Consider the following 15,310-nt stretch of genomic DNA (forward strand, 5'->3'; position numbering starts at 1 on the left):
ATTGTTGTTTGGCGGGTCCGGGCTGAGGATTCGAACCCGCCACCTTAGGTGTACGTGGCTGGTGCCTTAGCGGCTTGAGCCATAGGCGCCGAGCCCCAGGTGCTAATCTTAACTTCCATTTCAGTGAGATCATTGTTGTCTCTTCTGATGGAAATATTCCTTTCTTTGGAACTAAAACCTTTAGGCCAGCAGAGCAAAAGGTTGTGAGACAAAGAAGTAAAAGTTTTGCTAGTGAGTCACTAGGGACAATAGTGTTGTGCCATAGCCATTTCCATCCCTTGATTCCTGGACCCATAAATCTTGGCTATGGGAGAAACAGAACCATCTGTTGGATGCTGATTGAGAGCACATAAAGCTTTCTAGAGAAAGCAAATTGCAAAGTTTTGCCAATACTCACAAGAGGACCATATTGCCTCCAAAATCAAAACAGGCCCAGTAGGTGTTGTGCCTCTTTTTTAGTTGTAGAAGAAGCCAGATGTAGCCACTTACCCTTCACTGTAGAGGGGATATGGACATGCTTTACACCCCTAGACCCCTAGGAATTGCAGTGACAAAGAAAGCCCTTGAACGTGTGTTTAATTTATTTTCTACCCTCTGATGCACAAATTTCTTACCATTAAGTCTACAGTCATTGCTACTTCTTGCTCAAAACATCCAGTCAGCTTAATGTCATAAGGATAAAGGACAGGGAGGATATCCTGTGTGAAAAAAGTCAATCAAGGGGGCAAAGCCTGTGGCTCAAAGGAGTAGGGCGCTGGCCCCATATGCTGGAGATGGCAGGTTCAAACCCAGCCCCGGCCAAAAAAGAAAAAAAAAAATCAATCAAGATTCCTGCAAATGATATTATGGCATAGAGCTGTAGAGTTGGTATATACTTGAAGTAGGACAGTGCAGATGTATTCTTAATCTTGTGAGCTGAAAATAAACAGCTTCTGTTAAACATCATTGACAGGAATGAGGTAAAAGGTATTTGCCAGATCAGTGGCTGTATGCCAGGTACACATCCTCTGGGATGTGTTAATTTGTTCAGGTAATAAAACAAAAACTGGTGTGGCAGCCGCGATTGAAATCATCACAAGGTTAAGCTCATAATAATTCAATGTCATTTTCCAAGATCCATTTGTCATCTGTACAAGATAGAAAGGCAAGTTGAACGGGGATGTGGTGGGAATCCTCACTCCTACATTTTTCTTTTTTTTTTTTTCCAGACTGATACATCTATTTACTATGCACTTAAACACCATAAAATAAAATGCACAATAAGGCTGCTTTCATGCTTCCTTGAAGCTTATGCCAATTTATTTTGGGGTAGATTTGATCTGTAATGTTCAGAGCACTTCCTGCTTTGGAGCACCATGTCTAAATATGTAAGTATAAATTCTTCTGCTTTGCTGAAGGTAATTTCCAGCAAAGCTGGAAGCTGTTCCATTGAAAGACGCTTAAAGTGTTCACTAAACATCCATTTTGTTACTCTCTGCCACACGATCTGGTGGTATAACAGGGACTGTAAGGGTTCTTCCAGTTTCTTCATAAACTGGGGGAGTTAAGGTGTCTGTATTTCAGAGTTGGGAATGGAATATACCAAAAGGAATACACTTTCTTGGACTGCAATACATCACTCCAACTTCCTAGTATGCTACAACTTTTTCCTCAGCATGAGTGGCTCAAACTTTACTATAAAGCCCTGGGAAAGATAGACTTCATCAAGCTTGGATTGTTTGTTTTCGTTTGCTCTGGGAATGAGCAGGAAAGCATGTTTGTAAAGCACATAGCAAGGAATTAAACATAAAAACTTATATATACACCAAATATGACATTTTGCTCAATGCAAAAGAAGCACTAAATACCCCTCCTATTGGAGAGTTTCACAAGCATTGCTTTTCAGTCTTACATATTTTCAGTTCTTCATGGTAGTGCTAGTCTGTACAATTTTTCCAGTGATTAGTGTTGCTTTTAATTTACTATTTTCCTAAGTAAGGGCCAGTTCTCATGACTTTCATTTGGCCTTTTTTAGCATAAAATTAAGAGTGCTCGCTCTACAAATCAAGGAATCAATGTAGGGATTCCGCCTTACAGCTGATAAGTATATATATTCAATTATACAGTCCAGACTAGGAAAATAATCACGGGGTGAATTTGGAGATCCACTGGGCCCACTGTGAGATAAATCTGAGCTGAAAATCCATTGATCACCCAAATTCCATGAGCTCCTACTCTGAATGGTGAACCACGATGATGTTTTAGGCTTTGTGGAATTAGAATATGTTCCATTAGTCCCTAAAATATCTGATACAGGTAAGGTAGACATTTTAACCATGTTGATTCTTCCCAGCCATGACAGTGGTATGTTCTTTCATTAGTTAACATCTTTTGGAATTTTCTCAGGGTTTCATAGTTCTCTCTGTTGAAATCCTTCACATCTTTTGTTAAGTATATTCAAAGGTATTTCATTTTCTTTGATGTTATTGTGAAGGAAGGGTGTTTTATCTTTGATTTGATTCTCATCTTGACTGTTCTTGGTGTATATGAAGGCTACTGATTTGCGAACATTGGTTTTATATCCTTAGGCATTACTGTATTTCTTTTTCTTTTCTTTTTTTTTTTTTTTTTTTTGAGACAGAGTCTCACTTTGTCACTCTTGGTAGAGTGCTGTAGCTTCATAGCTCACAGCAACCTCAGACTCTTTTTTTTTTTTGCAGTTTTGGCCAGGGCCGGGCTTGAACCTGCCACCCCTGATATATGGGGCTGGCGCCCTACTCCTTGAGCCACAGGCACTGCCCACAACCTCAAACTCTTGGGCTCAAATGATTCTCTTATCTCAGCTTCTGGAGTAGCTGGGACTACAGGTGCCCACCAGAATGCCTGGCTATTTTTTTTTTTATTTGTTTCTTTTGTTTTGTTTTTAGGACTCTTACATTTGCTCAGGCTGGTCTTGAACCTGTAAGCTCAGGCAATCCACCTGCTTTTTCCTCCCAGAGTGCTAGGATTACAGGTGTGAGCCACTGCGCCCAGCAGTACTGTATTTCTTCATCACTTCCAGAAGTCTCCTCATTGAGTCCTTAGGGCTTTCTAAATATAAGATCATATCATCAGCAAAGAGCGAGAGTTTGACCTCCTCTGTCTCCATTTGGATATAATTGATATCCTTTTCCTGCTTGATTGCATTGGCTGGGACTTCCAGCACTATACTGAACAGCAGTGGTGATACAGGACATCCTTATCTGGTTCCAATTCTAGGCAGAAATGCTTTCAGTTTTCTCCATTCAATTTGATATTGGCTATAGGTTTGCTATAGTTGACTTCCATCAGGTTAAGAAATGTCCCATATATGCCTATTTTCTTAAGTTGTTAACAAGAAATGATGCTGAGTTTTGTCAAATGTTTTCTCTACATCTATTTAGAGTATCATATGGTCTTTGTTTTTACTTCTGTACTTTTACAGATTTGTAAGCTACATGTGGATCTGTTGAATCAGCCTTGTGTGCCTGAGATGAAGCCCACCTGGTCGTGATGAATTATTTTTTTAACATACAGCTGAATTCTGTTCACTAAGATTGTATTGAGTATACAGTGATGTACTGTAGTATTCAGTGATGCTTTTTTGTATCTCTGTAGTATCTGTTGTTATTTCTCCTTTTTTATTGAGTGTTTTTGCAACAATATTTATTAATAATATTGGTCTATAGTTGTTTTTATTGTTGTTGCAGTTTTGGTGCTTGATATTAGTCTATTCAAGAGTTCTCTTTCTTACTGGTTGAGTATAGGGAGATAATGTGCTCCCAGGAATTGGTCCATTTTCTCCATATTTTCAAATTTCTGGACATAATTTTTTTGTAGTATTTAGCAATGCTCTTTTGTATCTCTATGGTACCTGTTGTTATTTTGCCATTTTTGTTTATGATTGAGGTCATTAGTGACTACAGTTTTCTGTTTCTAGTTACTCTGGCCAAAGCTTTTTCAGTTTTATTTATCTTTTCAAAGAACCAACATTTTGTTTCATTAATCTTCTGAATGTTTTTTTTTCCCCTCAATTTCATGTAGTTCTGGTCTTCTTTTGGTTATTTCTTTTTTCTACTTGGTTTGGGATTGAATTGCCCTTCTTTTTCCAGTTCCTTGGGATGATTCATCAGATAATTGATTTGCACTCTTTTAGTTTTCTGGATCTGAGCATTTAATGCAATAAATTTACATCTCGGGACTGCCTTTGCAATATCCCACAGATTTTGATAGTTTATGACTTTATTATCATTTTATTCAAGGAATCTAATGATTTCCATCTTTATCTACTCCTTGTCCCAGGAAAAGGTGATTTAGTTTCCATGACTTCATGTGGGGATGTGTGTTTCTGTTAAGAATTGAGTTCTACTTTTATTCTATTGTGGTCTGTGAAGATACATGGTATGATTTCTATTTTTTTAAACTTGTTGAAGTTTGATTTGTGTCCTAGGATAGAACCAATTTTGGTGAAAGATCCATGAGCTGATGTAAAGAACATATACTCACTGGTAATGAGTATGTCTGTATGTCTGTTAAGCCCATTTGATCAACACTTGTGTTTGAGTTCATCATTTCTTTGTTTAGTTTCTCCTTAGAGAATCTGTCCAGTACCGTCAGTGAGATGTTGTAGTCTCTGACAATTATGGTGTTGTACGATATCATATTGTTCAAATAAGTAGGGTTCATTTCATAAATCTGGGGGTGTTAATGTTGGGTGCATAAATATTTAGGATTGAAACGTCCTCTTGTTATAGTGTTCTCATAGTATATATGGTGTCCATCTTTGTTTTTCATTACTTTTGTAGATTTAAAGACAATTGTATCTGTGAAAAGGATTGTTACTTCTGCTTTATTTTGTTTTCCATTCGTCTAAAATATTGTTTTCTAACCCTTCACCCTGAGTCTTAATTTGTCCTTATGGGTTAAATGTGTTTCCTGAAATCAGAAAATACTTGGCTTATATTTTTGTCTCCAATCTGCCAGCGTATGCCTCTTCCTTAGGGAGTTCAAGCCATTCACATTTATTGAGAGAATTGATTAAGTAGGGAGAATTTCTGTTCATCTTGTTGTGTTGAGGTTTGTTGCCTTGTTTTAGCAGTTGGGCCATTGTGGAAGCTAGGGTTTATCTTTTTGATTCCAAATGATTACTTGCCTAGTGATCCATTGTGTTGTTTTGCATATAGTACTGGTCTGAGTACTTCCTGCAGAGAAGGTCTGGTAGTGGCAAATTTCCTCAATGTGTGTTTGTCAGTAAAAGATTTGATTTATGCACTGAATATGAAGTTTAGTTTTTCAGGACACAGAATCCTTATCTGGCAGTTGATTTGCTTGAGCAGATTGAAAGTGGGAACCCATTCTCTTCTGGCTTGTAAAGTTTCACTTTAAAAATCCCCAGTCATCCTGATGAATTTGCCCTTGTAGGTCAGGTGCTGCTTATACATGGCAGCTTATAGAATTTTCTCTTTCATTTTGACTTTTGCCAAGTTAATTACAATGTGTCTAGGAGATGCTTTTTTTGAACTGGGATGACCAAGGGTTCAATAGCAGTCTACAAGGTGTATGCAACACCTTCCAAGTGGCTTCTATACCACTGGAACTCTCTTCTTCTCCTTCAGGGATACGTATAATTCATGTTTGTACACTTTGTATAGTCCCATAATTCTTGAAGAGATTGCTCTACTTTTACTTTCCTTTCTTCTGCCTCTTTAAAGAACTGGGTTAGCTTGAGAGTGTTATCTTCCAGGTCTGATATTCTTTTTTCTTTCTGGTTTAATCTGTTATTGAAATGTCTGCTACATATTGAAACTCCCTATGGATGAAAGACTGAATGAAAGGCTTCTTCACTTCTCTAAGCTCTGTTATATTCTTTCTAAATTTGTCCAGATCCTGAGAGGCTTTGTCTTGTCCTTTGTTAATTTCTTAGGTCAATTTTTGGATTTCATTTTGCCAATTTTCCACTTTCCCTTCAATTCCCTTCATCATTTTTGCCATTGATAATCTGATTTCCATTTCTGTTTCATTTCCACAATTTCTTTATAATTGGGATCTTCTATGGTAGCTACATTGCAATCCCTTGGAGGAATTGATCTGTTCTGATTCTTCACATTGCCTGTGTTTCTTTGCTGGTTCTTCCTCCTGTGTGGTTTCTCACTGATGGGCTTTAGGGATGAAGACTAAGGATAGATCTGCTCAGGGGAGGTGGTAGAGTATAACCGTTTCACAATCATGCACTAGCCTGCTTGGTTCTACTATTGTCTCTTCTCTGGAAGAAGAATGGTAGGGTTAAGTCCAGAGCAGGTCTCAATTTTTAAGTGAGGGTTTCCTATAAACAGAGCCTGGAGCTTTAATATGCAGCTATTTGAGACCCCATGGAAGTTCCTAATAGTAAGGGAAGCTACCATAGTGAATTTAGTGGTCTCCAGTATTGGGGACCAGCCCCTCACCAGGAACATGGGGTACCTAGTAAAGTGGAATCAACCAAATGGGGAAAATAAAGACATAAAACAGAGAGAAAATTTAAAGATAGGCCAAGGGGTCCCTTATTATCCAAGATGAGATGCAATCGAAGTGCCCTGTGCTTTGACCACTCAGCTTTTATTGAGTTCTCTCAAAGCCAATTTTAGGTGAGTGGGTCTGTGAGCTTATGGAGATCTGAGCAAACATCAGCTGTTTGTGTGGGCTATTTGTGTCATACATACATAGCAACTGTAGGTATAGATATGCTTCTTCCTTAATTGATAGTTAACTATACTTAGCCCATGTATTCTTGAGAAACAAGGAACATAACCGTAAGGCAAAAAGGATGTGCCCACGCTCGGTTGCCCTTGCTCTTTAGGGGTCCAAAGGGGCTGTTAGACCCCTTGTTCTCCTGTGGGGCAAACAGGCTGATGCCAAAGCCTACACTGGAAGCTGGGAGAGAAAGAAGTCCTTCCTCTCTTCTCTGCCCCAGAGGTCCTCCCTCTGTTTGTGTGGGTTTGGGTTGCATACACTGTTCCCAGTAACTTTTGCAATACCCAGCTCTCTCCTAAGGTTTCTGAGGTCCATCCCGCTTCAGGGCTGGAGGCATATCCCTTTACAAGGAAAGCTGAGGCCCCCAGGCTAGATTGATTACTTGTCAGACCTTGCCAAGTTGCAAGCACACAGCCATTTGCATTCCAATGTGCCTGGGCCACTTAACCTTTAGGCAGGCAAGTCGCAGTCTCTGTTTCCTTCCTCAAATCTGTTTTCTGCAAGAATTGCACAGACTTGTTATTCGTCTAAGGTGACCAGACGTCCTGCTTTTGGCGGGACAGTCCTGATTTTTAACAATTTGTCCTGGGTCCTGCGACGTTTTTAAAAAGTCCCAATTTTTGGAAAGAATGCCTAACAAGCTAGGAAATGGCGGGAGAATGGGAAGGGAATATACGGTTTTCAGCTGCTGAGAAGGTTAATGTAACTCCATTTGGGAATGAAGGGGTTAATGTAACTTTATTTGGAAATGAAAAGGCTAATGTAAACTCCCTACTCCCCTACTGGGCAAGGTCTCCCAGGTGGAATTGGTATCTGAAGGATACTCGCTCCCTTCCTCACTTCTAGGCAAGGACAATTACCTCAGAAGGAGCCAAACTGACTGGAACAAACAAGTATCCCCTCCTCTAGAGGGTCCCAGTGCCCTCCCACCCTCCCTACCCCCATCAATGGTGTTCCACTTTACCAATGTTAAAATCGCGTCACCTTATATTAGTCAGCAAAGCTACAATTAAAATACTAAAGCTAAGCTGCTGTTTCTTTGCTCAGTTAAAATCCTAAGCTCTATTTTGCTCTTGGATGTTTTTCTCTTGGAAGGCTCAGGGTCCCCAATCTCTAATTTCCTCCATGCTCCAGTATGAATAAAGATAAGGCTGCTATCACTCTCACCCTCAAATAGGCAGATCATACCCCAGAAACGCTGGTGACTATGCAGGACTGAGTATTTAGTTTTCCAGGGTAGGTGAGGAGGACAGAGCAGGTGGCCCCCGTATCAGGAAGGAAATTTACTGGCCTACTTGCCACCAGGAGGGTTACCCTTGGCTCTAGTCCAGTGATGGTCACCTGCAGTCTCTTTCATTGTTCCACAATCCAGCCTGGGGACCAACTCCCCTCCTGGAAGGGTCTCATAGGACAAAGTACAGTTCAGTGACCTGTTTGATGGCACTAATGTCAGGGGGACTTGGGTGGCCTGTTCTTGGGGCAGTCTTTGGCCTGATGCCCTTCCCATCAGTAGATGAAGCACCAGAGGTCACTTCCTTTGGTGGAAGCTTTGGCTTTTGGTCCAAAAGGGGGCTCCAGTGCTGCCCTTAACTGCTCATGCCTGGCCACATTCCTTCTTTCCCTCCCCAAGCCTGAGACTCAAACTCAGAGGTTCTGCTACAGAAAATAGAATTACTAGCAGTCACCATGTCATCCAAGGAGGTAGTAAGGTCCTTGACAAGCTTTTGGAATTTTTTTCCTAATATCTGGTGCTATCTGGATCAACACCTTTTTTTTTTTGAGGCAGAGTCTTATGCTGTTGCCATGCGTAGAGTGCCATGGCATCACAGCTCACACCAACCTCAAACTCTTGGGCTTAAGCGATTCTCTTGCCTCAGCCTCCCAAGTAGCTGGGGCTACAGGTGCCCACCACAATACCTGGCTATTTTGTTGTTGTTGTTATTGCTGTTTTAGCTGGCCCAGGCGGATTTGAACCTGCCAACCTTGTTGTATGTGGCTAGCACCCTACCCACTGAGCTATGGACACTGCCAATAATTTATTTTTTAATAGCACTCATCCCTCATAGATATTAAGATTGAGAATGGCATGCTTTTTATTGCCTCTCAGAATCAATCCAGAAAGGCTATGGAGTTTTCCTTGGGTCCCTGGGTTATGGCAGAGACCTTGGAATAATTGACTACCTGACCACATTTTGCCTGGTGGCTTTGAGCCTCGATATATATTAGAAAGTGTTTTCCTATTTCTTTTAAACTAAAGGGCTTAAAGACCAGGGTTGGTCCGAGCTTCCTGTTATTTATAGCAAGGGTAAGAGCTGAGCCATCCTCCCCCCGGTAGAGGTAAAGACAGGATGACCCCCTCTTTGTAGGACTCCCTCTAGGCTTCCCTGAGTATGAGGAGCATGGAACAGGTGGGAACCTGAGGAGGATCTCTTAATATCACAGCGTTACTTAGTTCTGTACACACCTTACACCACTAAGAATTTTCCTATAAACAAAAAAAATCAGTGCATACCATATTTGGTCCATTTTCCTTCCATTTTGCAAAAGAGGTCTAATTGTAAAATGATGGGATGATTTAGAGTTCCATGGGGCAGCCACTGTTCTCTGCTGACCATTTTCGGGACAAAACAAGGCTTTGAATATGGCTAGGGGTTCTCCTTTATATTGCCTGGGTTGGGCCTACCTTGTTCAGATGTGACCTTGAAACCAGAATCTTATTGTGCATGTGGCCCTCCCATGAGCCTCTCTGAGAGCCCACTGAGGAGGAGAGTGTAGACCACAATGTAGATTTAAGCTAATGACATGATATTTAGACTTAAGGCTGTTCTAGGTCACCTTTAAGACTATTGTGCCTGTTGCTAGGCTAGAGAGTCTTCTCCGTACTTTTGTAGTTTGCACTGGTTGATTGGCAGGGAGGTCTCTCCTCCCCAGGATAGCTGGATTTCTAGCTGACTAACAAAACTAAAAAGAAAAAAGTCATACCAGATCCTTTTGTGGTTCATAAGCCTGATTATTGCCTGTACTTGCACACACGTTAGATGTGCCTCTGGCCCCAAAGTTTGTTCAGCATATCACCTGTCTGATGTGAAAAAGGGAGGGAAAGGAACTAAAAAAAGAAAAAGAAAATAATGAAAAGGAAGAAAGGAAAAAAAAGAAAAAATAGGGGAAAAAAGAAAAAATATAAGTCATACCACTGGCAATATAGCAAGTAAGAGCAAGTCAACTACTTGGAGAAACAAGTTCAGAGAGGAATGGGAGTTGTGGAATGTCACCCCTTCCCACAGGGGAAGAATACTAACCCACGGCTACCACCTAGTGGTGATGCAGCCATAGTGGCCAAGTCTGCCTCAAGAGCTGTCTTTGGCCGGAAGTTGGCCACAGCCATCTGTTCCACCAGCAGTCATAACTCGGACCAAGGCCAGTATGTATTCTGCACAGGAGACATGACAACCATAGCCAAGTCCCAGGGTGGTATGTGACCTCAAGAGCTCATTCTCATTTCTTGATAAGTCATGGTAAAATAGGAAAAAAAAAAAAGCTCATTCTCAGTGCAGGACATTTAATTAATGACATATGTGTATGAAAAAAATAATAAAAGAATGTCATACGAGATCTTTTTTGTGGATGGTAAGCATGATGACTGCCTGTTCACAAACATGTATGAAATGTGCTTGAGTTCTCAAAGTTTGGACAGCACATCACCTTCCAATGTGAAAAAAAGAAAAAAAGAGGAAAAAGGCATTAAAAAGGGGAAAGAAGGAAAAATGAAAAGAAAAAAGATAAAAAAGAAAAATGAAGAAAAAAGTAAAAAAAAAAAAAAGTCATACCTTTGGCCCCACAGCAAATAAGTGGCAGCAAGTCAATAATCCACAGAAACAAAATTGGGGAAGAGTACAAGGGTGGGACATCACCCACTCTCAAGGAGGAAGAATAGGTGCCACCTATTTACCACCTGTCATGGCGACCAAATCTACCCCTTGGGCTGTGTTTAGGCCAAAGTCTGCCACAAACATCTGGTTGACCGCAGGGCGCTGCGGCCACCTGCTACAGACATCCGGTCAACCAACTGGTGCGGTGGCCACCAAAACCAACATGCAGTAGACACAGGGGACACAGCATCCGCAGCTGACTCTGGGTGTAACACACGAACTCAGGAGCTCGTTCTCAGTGCGAGTGTTTAATAACATATAAAAATAAAAAGTTAAAAGGAAAAAAGTCATACCTGATCCTTTTGTGGTTCATAAACGTGATGACTTCCAGTTCACACACGTGGGAGATGTGCCTCTGCCCTGGAACAGGTCAACACATCACCTGTTTGATGTGAAAAAAACGAGGAAAAAAAGCTTAAAAAAGGAAATGAAGGAAAAGTGAAAAAGCAAAAAGATATACAAGAAAAATGGGGGAGAAGGGTTTTTGGGTGTTTTTTTTTTTTTCTTTTTTTGTAGAGACAGAGTCTCACTTTTTCACCCTCGGTAGAGTGCAGCGGAGTCGCTCCAGCAACCTCCAACTCCTGGGCTTAGGCGATTCTTCTGCCTCAGCCTCCCAAGTAGCTGGGACTACAGGCGCCCGCCACAACGCTTGGCTATTTTTTGTTGCAGTTTGGCCGGGGCTGGGTTTGAACCCGCCACCCTCGGTATATGGGGCCGGCGCCTTACTCACTGAGCCACAGGCGCCTCCCGGGAAAAGCTTTTTAAAGCCATACTTTTGGTCATGTAGCAAGTAAGTAACAGTAAGTCAACAACCCGAGGAAACAAACTCGGGGAGGAATACGGTGGGACTTCGCCCTTCCAGAGGGAAGAATACTGACCCACAGGCGCCACCTAGTGGTGATGCGGGCACCGCCGCCAAGCCGGGCCCTGAGGCCAAGCCAGGCCCCTAGAGTTGTGTTCGGCACAAAGACAGCCTCGGACATCTGGTCGAATTCAGAACGCTGCGGACGTGTGTCACAGACATGTGGTCATCCGCAGACACCTTGGGACTGAGGCTGACTTGTGGTCGACACAAGGGTCTTGGCATCTGCAGCTGAGTCCCAGGTTTGCTCACAAATTCTGGTGCGCGTTCTCAGCGCAGATATTTAATTAATAAGATATATATATGAAAAAAGAACTTTTAGAAAGTCATACTAGATCTTTTTGTGGTTCCTAAATGTGATAATCGTCTGTTTACTAGCTCATATGCCTTCGCTCTTAAAGTTTGGTCAGCACATCACCCGTCTGATGTGTAAAAAGAAAAAAAGAAGAAAAACGGTAAAAAAGGAAAAATGAAAAAGAAGAAGATAAAAAAGAAAACATGGGGTGAAAGTGAAAAAACCACCCTCCCTTCCAGACACCCCAGTCCATCTCCGCCTCCATCCCCGCCACCCACCTGCCCCTAGGTCACCACCTCCCCCGGGACAGCATCCACAGCACAACTCCTTTGCTGGGCACCCAGAGCTCTGCTCAGAAGGGTCTTGAGAAGTGGATGCGGAGGGTGTGGCCCGCGGTCCTGTGAAGGCTCCTTCCACCTTCCCAGACACCCAAGCCCAGTCTCCCCCTCCATACCCGCTGCCTGCCGGCTGCGGATGGCACCACCTCTGTCTTCTTTCTGGGAGCTCAGGCTGACCTTGTCACAGCGTAGGCCTGAGTCACTACACCGCTGCCGGCCATCACTGTAACAGCCATTGCCTAGAGGCCTGTCCTGGAGGTGGCAACCACCACCTCTCTACAAACTCAGTGTGTACATGCAAGAGAGGTGCGGAGAAATGGCTGGGAAAGAGATTCTAACACCCTTCCCCTGATGCCCTGAGGCCACATTTACCCTCTCTGGCCATGGCTGCATGATGGAGAAGCAGAGAACAGGGTGGGAGAACACTGTTCCCTCCAAAGGTGGCCTTTCAGGCTATATCAGCTATCCACAGTGGCATCCCAGTGGCACTTGGTAGTGATTTCCCCTGCCTGGGTGCCAGCCTATATTCTGTGTCCCCCATCTTTTCATGACCTCCCTGCTTTCCATTGGCCTGGGCTTTTGTTCCTCTGGGTCAGTCTTATCAAACAGAAACATTTTTCACTTCATTGAGGACAGCAGCATTCTCGGGGATCCATTCTGTGAGGATTTCCTTTGCCACACTTGTTTCTTACTGGATGGGTGTGATAATCCTGCCCACCTGACTTGGCAGGCCTTCTGCCAAGAAGAGAACCAGCTCTTCAGTGTCAGTGCCCAATGTGTCAGCTACATGATTCTCCTAAGATGAGAGCTAGTTCACCTTGCCTGGCCTTGGCCTTTTAAGAAAGATGACGTTTATTTTGTCTACACTTTCCATTTTATTCTTTTGGGATATAGACTTTGTGTGTTCCTGAGGAAGTGGGGAATGCGGGTGCACCAGGAAGCAGCAGAGGAGCCATTGATTGCCACTGTTTCCACTGAGACAGAGGGACTGTGATTTAGGTGGGTGCAGGTGGGGTGGAGGTAGGGTGCAGCAAGGTTGGGGGTGATTACATTCTCCAGGAAACCCTTTGATCTTCTGGTAAGATTCCTCAAACTTGCTCAGGCCTCCAGCAGAGGGCCTCTGGAAGAGCTTCTCCAAATACTCTGCTTTCCCTGTGTTCTCTTAGAAATCTCATGGCTTTGGAAAAACATGACTTGACAGTCATGTCTGTCTTGGAGCAGGCCAATCCTGCTTCTGAAACACACCGGATACAGTTCAGGAGTGATGTGTCTCTAATAAGAGTATACATTCATGATGCCACACCACTTCTTTCTCAAATGCTTCAATTTATTTCAGAAAAAACAGCTAGGGCAGTGCCTGTGGCTCAAGGAGTAGGGCACCAACCCCATATACCGGAGATGGCGGGTTCAAACCTGGCCCTGGCCAAAAACTGCAAAAAAAAGAAAGAAAAAACAGCTAACAATGCACCTTTCCAATGCATGCTTTCTTTTGTGTTTTAGACCGTTATTCTAGTAGGCCTTATAAACTCCTAATGGGCAAAGACACACATATTTACACCCAGCATACTGGGTCCTAATGTGATGGTGTTTCCTGTTAAACACTTCAGTTCACTAAAACAAATCACTTTATGACACATCTTTTACTAGCAGGCTTCCATTTGTTGAAGGCAATGATAGGGTCTATTTTTCTGTATGGTTACAAACAGGCCAAGAGAGATGTATTTTTAAAAATGGAGTGTGTTCATGTTACCACACTGCTTTCTTCTCAAACTTTCAAAAGAACTAAAGAAAACAAACTGGTAACAATGCGTATTTCCACAATATGCTTTCATTTGGGTTGTAGAATAAGTTATTCTGCTGGGAATTATAAGCTCCTAATGTGACTCATGTGTTCACAACAAAGAGATTAGCGTCTAATGCAATGATGTTTCCTCCTTAAACACTTCAATTCACTAAAACAAATCACATCACGATATGCTTTTTCTTTTCCTTTTTTTTTTTTTTTTTTTTAGAGACAGAGTCTCACTTTGTCCTCCTCAGTAGAGTACTGTGGCGTCACAGCTCACGGCAACCTCCAGCTCTTGGGCTTAGGCGATTCTCCTGCCTCAGCCTCCCAAGTAGCTGAGACTACAGGTGCCTGCCACAACACCCAGCTATTTTTTTGTTGCAGTTTGGCCTGGGCTGGGTTTGAACCCGCCACCCTTGGTATATGGGGCCGGCCCCCTATTCACTGAGCCACAGGCGCCGCCCCATGATACGCTTTTTCACAAACAGGATACTACTTGTATAATAGCTCTATAGGGTCTTTTTGGCCTGAAAGTTGCATACAGGCCAAGAGAGGTTTTTCTAACAAAGGCGGTGCATCCATGTATTGTACTACTCTTTCTCAAATACTTCAGTTCACTTTTTGAAAACCATGTAACCGGTGAGTATCTTTCTAATGTATGTTTTCATGTGTGTTTTAGAACCAGCTATTCTAATGGATCTTCCAAGCTTCTAATGGGTGAAGGCACACATATACACAGAAAGCATGTTGGGTCCTAATGTAATGGTGTTTCCTTGTTAAATGGTTCAATTCACTGACAAGAATCACATACTACACATTTTTCAACAAGAAGCCTTCCCTTTGTACAATGGAGCCATAGGGTGTCCTTTGCCTGATGCTTGAATACAAACCAAAACAGTGGTATCTCTAACAACGGTGTGTGTTCATGGCGCCATGCCACTTCTTTCTCAAATGCTTCAATTCAATTAAGTGAAAAAAAAAAAAGCTAACAATGCAACTGTTCAATACACACTTTCACGTGTGGTTTAGAACCAGTTATTCTACTAGTGTTATAACTCCTAATGTGCTAAGATGCAAGTTTCCACAAGAGGCTTAGGTCTTGACGTAATGGTGTTTCCTAGTAAAACACTTCAATTCACTAAAAAGTAATCACAAAATGGCACATCTTTTCACAAGCAGGTTTCTATTTGTAAGAATGTGATTTTTGCCTGATAGTTGCAAACAGGTCAGGAGAGACATATTTCTCACAAGGTTGTGTGTTTATGTCACCAAACCACTGCTTCTCAAGTGCTTCTAGTCACTAAAGAAAGAAAACTGCTAACAATGCATCTTTTCAAAATAATCATTTCTTTTGTACTTTATAAGCAGTTATTC

At 42.2% G+C, this 15,310-nt stretch overlaps 1 non-coding gene and 1 pseudogene across 1 annotated transcript; both read left to right on the forward strand.

Moving 5' to 3' along the window:
• Nucleotides 1–9,711: 9,711 nt before the first annotated feature.
• Nucleotides 9,712–9,811, forward strand: LOC111726740. The gene has a single exon (XR_002774443.1). It is a non-coding gene; the product is annotated as a small nucleolar RNA U13 (small nucleolar RNA).
• A 1,140-nt stretch (nucleotides 9,812–10,951) lies between these two features.
• Nucleotides 10,952–11,047, forward strand: LOC111726739 (annotated as a pseudogene).
• The last annotated feature ends 4,263 nt before the right edge of the window (nucleotides 11,048–15,310 follow it).

Source organism: Otolemur garnettii, unplaced genomic scaffold (assembly GCF_000181295.1).
Source record: "Otolemur garnettii isolate 467f Iridium unplaced genomic scaffold, OtoGar3 scaffold00077, whole genome shotgun sequence".
NCBI lineage: Eukaryota > Metazoa > Chordata > Mammalia > Primates > Galagidae > Otolemur > Otolemur garnettii.